At 28.0% G+C, this 10938-nt stretch overlaps 1 protein-coding gene across 1 annotated transcript in view; it reads left to right on the top strand.

Annotated features, from left to right (window-relative positions):
• The first annotated feature begins 4704 nt into the window (after positions 1-4704).
• LOC117174938 overlaps positions 4705-10938 on the top strand; it is a 25265-nt gene continuing 19031 nt past the window's right edge. The window contains exon 1 of the mRNA XM_033364397.1: positions 4705-4711. The gene's annotated coding sequence lies outside the window, so the exon portion shown is untranslated. The remainder of the gene's footprint in view (positions 4712-10938) is intronic.

Below are 10938 nucleotides of genomic sequence, written 5' to 3'. Positions count from 1 at the left end.
AATAATTTTGTACTGAAAAATAAATTAAAATAAATTGATTAGTTACTTAACTGAAAATTCTTTATTAGTTGAAAATTCGTTTTGCTAGGTGGAATTTTCATAAATTCAGTTTAAAATTCATTTCTTTAGTTGCAATTTATTTAAAGTTGATCTTTTTTTAGAACTATTTGATTAAAACTGCAAGTATTTCGTTTAAAATTTAATTATTTTCTTGAAAATGTAGCTAGTCTTGTAGAAAAATATTTTTTGTTGAGAATTCATTAAAAATTCATCTCTTTCGTTATTTTTTGTTTATTCTGGTTAAAAAGTATTTTCTTTTTACTGAAAATTTAATTATGCCAGTCGCAACTTATTTTGGTTATATTTTAGTTTTTTAAAATTAAAAATGTAACCACTTGGTTCAAAATTAATCTTTTTAGTTTGAAAATTCCACTATTTGGTTAATTTTTTTATGTTCAGAATTTAATTATTTGGTCGAAAATTGAGCTTTGTATGGTATAAATGCAATAATTTGGCTACAAATCAATTTTTTTGTTAAAAATGTAATATTTTGATTGAAAATTGAACTATTTTGTTAAAAGGTTTATTTCTGGTAGAAAATTCAAGTGTTTTGTTGAAAATTTGTCCTTTTGGATTGAAAATTTATCTTTTGTGGTAGAAAGAAAACCTTTTTCGGTTGAAATAAAAAGATGGATAAAAGTGTTATAAGTTTTAATCTGAAATTGTGTTGATCCGTTTATAAAATATTATGTGTTCACCCCAGAATGGTACACCTCTTTACGTGACCCTGATAATGCCACACGTCGGTCTGTGAAAGCCACACTTATATATTTTAATGCAGTAGAGTCAAAAAGTCTGATTTTACGGAATATAAATAGGGAATTAAAACTAGAAACGTCAAGGAACACGAAAATAAAAGTGAAAGGTGGTTTACTGTATTCATTTTAAAGTTAAAAATCTTTAAATTAAGACTTTTTCTTTAAAATAATAAAAAATAGAGGCTATAAATCTAATTAACTTTCCAAAAATTAACACGAAATGCTCCACCTAGGTAAAAGAGACCCTTGTATACATTCGTATCACTGTCCTTCGAAGTGTATGCCTTACCGAAGCTGCTAACTAAACATATGTATATACTGGGTCAGACAGACCCATGTGGGGCGTGCTAGGGTTAAAAATGTTACAAGATAAATAATGCTGTTCCTTGAATATTATTGGCCAGGGAAAATGAAAAGTTCGTCAGAAGAAAGACAGAGAATTTTTAAAATGAAGTTTTATGGCCACTCTGTATTATTTTCGAGTTGAAGTTAGTATTGTTGAGGCAAGATACGATTTTTGTATATGGCCAATAGACGATAAAGTGATAAAAGTTTTGTTTGTATTGAAAAGTTTCAGTTGACTTACTAGTCAGAAAGTTGTTGAATAAATTTTGGGTGGGCAAGAAACTTGATCTAATTTAAAAGAGAAATTCCACCATCCTGTCGGACAAGGACATTCCATTTCTACTTAGAAATATACAATCATTTGCTTTACTGGAAGGATCACTTCCGAGTAAAAAAGGAATATCATAGCGAGACCACTGCATCACCATCCGTCAACAAACAGTTTTTTGTAGTTCTGATGTAACATGTAACTTAAATACTACATAAATATTATAAATATATGGTAGGGTGCCTAGAAAAATTTTAATTTTAAAATTTGCAATTGATATCTCCTAAACTTCTTATTTTTATTGAAAAAATACGGTCATAAATTTTCTTTTATTTAAAAAAATTATTGATAAGTTGCACTAGACCGTCTTAGGTCTGAAAATTAATGTTTGATCTTTCGTTTTTTGAAACATATCAATTTAAGGCAAAAAATTCTTTTACCCATAAAAAGTACTTATTATAAGCAAATAAGCCTTACATTTTATAAACAAAGTTGAATATATTATCGGGCTTAGAATACGAAAATGTGTGATTTTATTACAATTAATGGTCTGAAATGGCCCCTTAACATTTTTTTCCTGAGTAATATACACATGACTTCTTCCAGAAAATAAAGAGATTATTCTCTACCTATAATACTTCAAAATGTATTTTGTAAATAAAATTGAATAAATATTATTAATCTGCATTAATAATGTAACCAATATTTTTTTACATTCAAAAGAATTTGATGTAAATTTTAAGAATTCCGAGTGAATTTAAAAAAATTCAAGATAAATTTATAAGATTGAGAGTCAACTGAAAAAATTAAGTAAAATGCAAAAGAATCAAAATGAATGGGAAAAATACAAAAAATTCCATTGATTTCAGTAACATGAAGGTGAATTTATAAGAATACTAGGGTATTCAGGAGACTGATGTAATTCAGAAGAATTTAAGCGAATTAAACGAAAATAATAAAATCCCAAAATTTCCATAGAATTGAATAAAGTGGGAGAGAACAGAATTGAGGGCAAATTCAATTGAATTATAGTGAATTGAAATTTTTGTTCAAGAAGAAACAAATATTTTGTTTTAATTGAGTCAAATAAGAGGATTATAAGGAAATTGGAAAGAATTCGATGAAATTTCTAAGAATTCAAGGTTCATTTAAAAGACTTCAGTGTAAAGTGAAAAAATCTAAAAAACAAACATTGATATGAGCGAATTCAGAAGAATTTAAGTTAATTTTAAAGAATTTAAAAGAACCAGCAAAAATTAGTAAAAATTTAGGGTTAATTATTGCAAAAAATTTGAAATATTAAATTAATTAAAGTAAATTTGTAGTGAATTTAAAAGAATTGAATATAATTCAATGAAACTGATACAAATGTAAGATCAATTTATAATAATTCAGGGCGAATTAAAAATAATTGAAGTGACTGCAAAAAAATGGTTAAAATCCAGTAAAACTGCATTGAATAGACCCGTTAAAAATATTTAAAATTGGTTAATTATGGAAAATATGTTCCTGATACTTGAGAAGAAATGCTGTTCATATTATACCAAGGAAAAAAAGCGTTTAGGGGATCGAAGTATCCTGAATTCGCTTGAACTCTTATAAATTCATTCCCATGTTACTGAAATATATGAAATTTTTTTTAATGTAATTGAATTCTTTTGAAGTTTACTTGATGTTTTAAATTTACTCTCAAGCCCCATAATAATTGTTTACCCTTTAATTTTACCACCATGAGGTTTGCCATACATATGGATTTCAAACTTTTGCCATTAATTGTAAACAAACTGAGCATCCGATCAAACTTTCAAACTTTGCAAATCATAATAAAAAAGTAAGTGTCCAATCAAAAACCCGAAAACACCTTTGGATTCGTTTTGAAAATATTTAAATGGGCTTTTTTTAAAATGTTGGTAAACATTTTTGTGCGTCATTCGACATAAGCGTATATTTGTGTGGCCCCATATATGATTTTGAAATATTTTAAATGAATTATTAACAAGCAAAAAAATTATTAACAACTAAAAAGTTTATATTAAAAAATTTTCAACTTCTTGTAACTCATTGTATTTATTTGTATATTTATTTTATTTAAAAAATTCTTTTTGCAATGAAGGCATGAAAAATATTCAACCTTGAGTAGAAGTATTATCAGAAAATGAGTCTTTTGTAAAACTACGTTTGTTGTGTTAGTTTCTATACTATCTTCGTTGAAATAAGTCAGAATAAAATTTACTTATGAAAAAAGAATACTTGCCACGTTTGATTCCTGAAAAAGGTAAATACTTGTGTAAATTAAAATGAGCTATTTCACAGAAGATACTTTATTGAAAACAAAAGTTTTAATTATACAGGACCACCATGATATATTTTTTTATCGTAGTAGCTATAATTATACTCAGTACGGTGGATACTCCAAATAATTGTGAATGGTTTAACGAATATCAAATTTCGTTTCGAGAAAATTGGACATATACAGACAGACGTGAAATTCATAATATACCTGAAACATTTTTAAATGAAAATAATTACACTAAAAAAAGGTACTGTAGTTAGAAAAACTAATTAATTAATAACCATCAGTAGGGTGGACCAAAAAACTCAAAATGATTAGATTCGTTGGCAATAGCGTTGGAAAGATTCTGGAAATTGTGTGATACTTAAAAATATTTAGTATTGCTTTAGTTTATTAAAAACAACATAAAGAACGAAAAAATTGTTTAAACAACTTCAGGTACAAATTAACAAAATTGCATTTCTTATCATTTTATCAAGTATTATATTTTGACGAAAACATATTTTTCCTATTTGATTCCATCTAAGGCCATTCACCTCCATAAAATGTACCTAAAAGAACTGACTACACATTTTTTTCAATGCACAAAAAATAAAAAAAATTTCAATCGAATTGCCCAAGGTGAGAAATTTTTTGAAATTTTTTTGTGTGAATTTGTTCGTAATGCGATAACGGCATTTTTCATCAGTATTACCTATGAATATAATCGTTTTGAATTTTTTGGCCCACCCAAACCATTAGTTAATGTTATAAATTTAAATGAAATAAATTGAAAAAGAGAAATCATTTATAATATAGCTATAACAATAATATAGATATAACAATTATTTTAAAATAAATTTAAGGGAGTCAAATTGGCAATCAGATGTTTATTGGATATATGCAAATACGTGGACAGATCTTTTCCTGCCTAAAGTTTCAAAAATTTTAAAAGATGCAGGATTCGACCCTGTTGATGTTTTTAATATTTCAGAAGTAATTTGGGGGGTAAGTATCCATTCTCAAGAACAACAAAATTGCTTCGATAGATTTATTAATCATTTTCAACAAATCTTTTAAAAATATTCCCAATATTTTATTTTAAGGATCTTGTTACTAACATCATTATTTAACTTTAACTAATGCAAGAAAAAAATAATTTTTGATTAATTAATTAATATACCTATCATATGACTAAATTAATTTCTTCACCACTTTTATTAATATTTCGTATTTATTAATATTAAAAAATCGTAGATTTGAAATCAATAAATATCAACGGTCAAAGAAAGGATTGATTTGTTTCATCAAATCATTTTACAATTTATTAATATTTATTATTAATTTATTAATGAGAAGACTGGCATGTTGGACATATTTTTCTGAACTTTTTATTTTATTTTAATTCAAATTGTTAATAAAATGTAAAATAAAGTTGCTATTTACGCGCATTTATTGAACATTAATTATTTTTATTTGATGTATTTTTTAACTTATTTGAAATTTTAAAAGTAATTATTAATTGTTTAAACAATTTTTTCCCATTGGAAATTGTGAAAAGTTGAAATTTTTTAGGATAAATAATACATTTGATGAATGCCAGGATCAATATTTCCTATTTAACATATTCTGTAACTATTTAAACAATTTTACTTTCCTTTCTGAACTGCGTCATTAATTTAGATAAAAAATGCACTTAACAAAAAAATTACTCTAAACGTTTTTTAATTATTGTGTCAGCAATTCCATAAAATATTAGATTTTTATGAGTTGCTGGGAAAATAAATAATACAAATAGAAACTGTTAAAACAATTGAAATCTATGTTAAAAAATATATTATTTCTAACATTCACCGATAATACCATGTAACACAAAAAATAGTAACTCTTCATGCTTTACTGAGAAAAAATTTTTGTTTAAACAGATAATAATAAATAATTAAGAATGAAAAAATTTCAAAAAATACTGACTTCATCAATTTTAGATGCAACTGCTGCTTTGCATTTTTTGAAGCATTTTCCGGCCATAATACAAGGAGTGGGAGGGGGGATTTAAAATGAAAGTTATTGAAAAATATTATTTTTAGCATTATTTGAGGATTATTATTAAAAAATTTTATTTTTAGTTCGGTCGTGAGGGCAGTTGAAATTTATCCAATTGCTACCTTACCGACATTTCCACAAATTTTCAGTTTTAAATCTCATCTCGTGTGGAATTGCTATATGCACAAAAACGTCGGTAAACTAGGAATCGCCATGAGACATCCCAGACAGAAATAGAAGAAAATTTTATATTCTAACCACTTTAGCCTTAAATCAGTCGAGAAAAATATATTTTTTTTAATCTTAGCGATAAAAATTTATTTTTTCATTATTTAAAATCTCATGATCTTAACTACTCTTATGGAATATATTTAACATATCGTTACCAACCAACACATTTTTGTTGATAATAATATGTAGAATATCGTTTAAAAAGTGCTATTTTAGTCACATTCATATTACTTTATTCTATTTTGCTTAAAAACTTGAAAACCACACTAGATATAATATTATAAACAGCATAACTTTCTAGATTTTAAACAGGGAACAATTTTAACCTCTAAACTTTTTTCGGATCTTGCAGTTTTCAACACAACTGAAAACTTTCATTCCTGAAAACAAAAAAAATCATTTTTTACGAAAATGCGTTCGAGAAATAATTTCCATCAAATAACTTTTTATTTTTAACCTCCACAATTTAACTCTTTTTTGAACATTTATCTTTTTCGTTTGAAAAGAAGTATGCTGTTTTTCATGATGCAACTAGTTTGTTGAAAATGCAAATATTTTTAGCGGAAATACTAACTATTAATTTTTTAATCGAAGAATCATCACTTTGCTTGAAAAATTAACTATTTTATTGTAACTTCCTTTTTTCTTAGTTGAAGATTTCATAGTACGATTTCTGGTTTAAAAAATTTGTTTTTCTTGATGAAAACTCAACTATTTTGTTGAAAATTCATGCATTTTACGTGCGTTTTACATAATTATTGGATTACCTTTTATAAATTTCTGTATGACTCTTGTCACTAGCGTTCAAAATAAATTTTGAAATAAAAATTATATAGAATTATCGTTATCAGTTTCCCAGTTGTAAGGTTGGGTTTTCGGCCCAAAAAATGTAGAACAGACAGGAAAAAAGAAAATTAAAAAATTAATTTGTATTTTTTATTTTTCTACAAAGAACGTTTCAAATTATTTGTAACAGCTGCAATTTGAATGTATATAGAAATTCAGATTTGATTTCTTCTGAATATAATATTTTTAATACAGCAATATTATAGATGCTTGAATCAAAAATATTTTACATAGATTAATTTCTAACTTAGGTTATTGAAAAGGAAATTAGTTTGCCTTAAAAAGGAAAAGAGAACGTTATTTGTGATATAGAATCGCAGAATTTAGAGCCGTAATTGCTTGAGTGAAATTGAAAGTGAACGCTTGATCGAATGACCTGAACCCAGAGCCAATGGGATTGAATCTTGAGAAAAGTAGGAAAGTAGTTCTCGCCTCGACTGACCCAAATTTTAATGGAAAGTTGGGCCTGTAGGTACAAAACTAGGTTTTAGGTCAGCAGGTCGAGCGAGCAAGCGAAAGTGATCCCTTGTGCTCAAATCCCTATTCGCGAGGTCACTGAAAGTGAAATTATAGACTTTTAGGCTTTCGCTGGGAAAGTGAGAGTGAAAAAGTAAGATCGAAGGCCTTCCGCAATTGCTGACCTCAGGTAACGCCTTACAAGTTCAGGTTTGAAACGAGTCATTGAACTTTTTCCTCAAAGGACTCATATGATTCACTAGAATTTTATTACAATTTAATTCAATTATTCATAATTTTTTAAATAATCAAACTAGAAAACAAACACGGATAATTACATGCCATTCAGTTCAATTAAGTTAAAAAATTAAAAGCTAAACTATAAATCTCAAACTGCGAACTTCACATTTTTTGAAAACCTCATAATAGAAGGTTTTCAATGTTAATGCTAAAAAATTCTTGGATAAAGTTCCGAAAAGCGCTTACCTCCGATTAATTCGAAAGTTCGTATACCTATGTATTTTGATGCGCTGATCACGAATATGATAGTGAAAATACCCGCAAATTTTATTTTTATGGTAAAAACCATGAAAAACCCATAAAAATCATGTTTTTTGACGTTTATCTCAGTGAATAGTGAAAATTTATAAAAAAAACTTCAAATAAAATTTGCAGATACTTTGAAAATACATATCTTATGTTGAATATGTTTTTACCCTACGACTGATGGTTTTCGACAAAATAGACGATAAAAAACAGGGGTGCCTTCCCGCCCCCCATGACACGTTGGAAAGGGGGTCGTGTCTGACCTGAGTTTATTTTGTGACCAGTCATTGGGATGCCTTCCCGCCCCCCATGAAACGCTGGGAAGGGGGTCGTGTGTGACCTAAGCAACTCTACACTTCGTACCGACATTTCCCTTATTTTCTCGAAAGCCGTCAGTCGTAGGGTAAAAATATATTCAACATAAAATATGTATTTTCAAAGGATCTACAATTTTTATTTAAAACTTTTTTACAAATTTACACTATTCACTAAGCTAAGCGTAAAAAAGCGTGATTTTTATGGATTTTTCATGGTTTTAACCATGGAAATCAAATTTGGGGGTATTTTCACTATTATATTCGTGGGCAGCGCGTCAAAATATACTGGTATACGGAGTTTCAAATCAATCTGATGTAAGCGCTTTTCGGAACTTCAACCAAAATTTTTTTCTAAATTTATTTTAAACGCTTTTAGTGACAACAGCCATCAAGAAATTGGTAACGGGTCATCCACAAATTATGTCAAACGTACGTAAAATGCATGCATTTAAAACTAAATAGTTGAGTTTCCAACCTGAAAGACTATTTTTGAATCGAATATGGAACAATGAAATTTTTAAGCGAAAGAAAATTTAAAAAAGAAAGTTAATTTTTTATGCTAGGTTACATAAAAAAGCGAATAGCTAATATATCGACTAAAAATATAATTTTCAACCAAAAACAGTTAAATTAAATACAAAAATACAAATTTTCAACACATTACTTGAATTATCAAACAAAAAAGATAAATTTTCAAAAATAGAGTTAAATGTGGGGGAGGGGGGGGGGGGTAACATGCAAATTATTGGGTCTAAATGAATCCTTGAAAGCATTTTCGACAAAAATATTTTTTTCGTTTTCAGGAATGAAAATTTTCATTTGTCTCAAAAATTGTGAGAGGAGAAAAAAGTTTAGACGACAAAATTATTGCCCTGTTTTAAAGCTACGATTAATCTGTTTTATAATATTCTGTCCACAGTAGTTTTTAATTTTCCAGCAAAATAGAATGAAATCGATTAAAAATGAATAAATTGCATTTTTAAAATGATAAACCAAATATAATCTAACCAAAAAATTTTAGTTCGAAACAAATTTTTTTATCGATCGATTTGGCGTTAAAGTGGTTAGAAAATAAAAATTAATTTTTTCTGGAATGTCTCACAATTATTTCAAGATCATGCGACATTTATCAGATTCCTACATTACCGACATTTATGTGGACAATACCAATTCCACAGGAAATGAGATATTAAGCTGAAAGAAAAAAATTTAATTATATATATTTTTTTAATGTAAAAATTTATTACTATATGAACTATCCTAAGGCACATTGCTTTATTTTTAAAAACTTTCAGTTTAATATCTCATAATATCTGGAATTAGCATGATCCACATAAAAATGTCGGTAAGGAAGGAATCGGATAAATGTCACATACCCTAACAAGTTCATCTTTTCCAATAATAATCTTGAAATACTGTTTTCCAGTAGCTTTTATTTTGACTCCCTCCCCCCAACCGTTTAATTGTGCCCAGAAAATGCCCAAAAAATGCAAAACATCAGTTTTATGTAAAATTCATAAAGTCGGTGTTTATTGGAATTTTTACAAGACTAGTTATTTTTATTTGATATATAACAAGTTTCTAAGTGCTTTTAACATATTTTTAATTGTTTAAAAAATTATTACATGTACAGAAAAAAAAATGTTTCGAGTTAGTTAACATGTTTTGCAATTGCTTAAACATAACGAGATAAACTCTAACAAGAAGTGGAAAGAAATCCTAAATATTTCAATTAGGTTAAAAGTTATATAAACTTAAAGAAATGTTTTTTTTTTTAAGTAACAAACTCAAATACGCATTATTTTGGAAACATTTTTTTTTCACAAATCGCAAAAATACTTATCCCCGAATTTCCTCTAATAACAAAATTATTTCGCCCCGGAGAGATTCTGCGCCTTTATGTGTAGCACCTGTCTGATTTTAAATGGACTCAGTCATGAAATCTGTACTGATTTCCTGAGAAATCAGTTAGCATAATAGGTCCTAGATACGGCATGGGTCAGTGGTGGAGACGGCCGATATATATATCTAACTACATTTTCGACTATATCGAGGTGCTGCCCTCTTCAACTTTTCAGCGTTTCTATGGCAACCGCGTCCTCCTAGCACGCCAGTGGGCGAGGTGGGGCCGGGGCGCACACCAAAAGTTGTTGAATTCCAAACCGAACGTGATTTTCTGTTTCTCGTTCTCGCGTTCGCCTTCGCTATCACTATAGCGATCTTTGCTATAGTTGAGTCGGTTGGCTGGCTCTGTACGGTCTGTACCAAAGATATTATAAACGTAGATGCGGTACGGGGTGTCGGAGTGGGGAATTATATATATAGGACATTACATTTTCTGCCCTATCGAGGTGCTGCCCTCGTCGTACTACGAAGTCGAATTCTTGTTTTCTCATTCTTCGTAAAATATGACGGTAAAGCAGTAGAAAAATTTTTCGAGGTTAGAAAAGTTTGACATGTATGTATCGCTGAATTTTTTCAGATCTGAAGCAAAGATATTTATCTTTGTCTGAAGCTTGATCCAGGTTTTCGGTACAGCCTTTTTTTAATTATAAAAAAAATGTTCTCGAAAAGTCATATTTTTAATTAAAAAAAAAGTATTATAGAAAAACATTTCAAGATAAACAAGTGCTGAAAGCATTTTTCTTTGACAATTTTTTAAAATTTTTATTTGAAATAATCAAATATTTATAACAAAGAAACAACTTTTTTAATGTTTGAAGTATTTAAACATTATTATTCAAATTTAAAATAATAATTAAAACAAAATATATTTCTGGATAAGATATTTTGGTT

This window comes from Belonocnema kinseyi, chromosome 6 (genome assembly GCF_010883055.1).
Source record: "Belonocnema kinseyi isolate 2016_QV_RU_SX_M_011 chromosome 6, B_treatae_v1, whole genome shotgun sequence".
In the NCBI taxonomy this organism is placed as follows: domain Eukaryota; kingdom Metazoa; phylum Arthropoda; class Insecta; order Hymenoptera; family Cynipidae; genus Belonocnema; species Belonocnema kinseyi.
The sequence above is the reverse complement of the archived record's forward strand: the minus strand, read 5'-3'. Positions and strand labels throughout refer to the sequence as shown.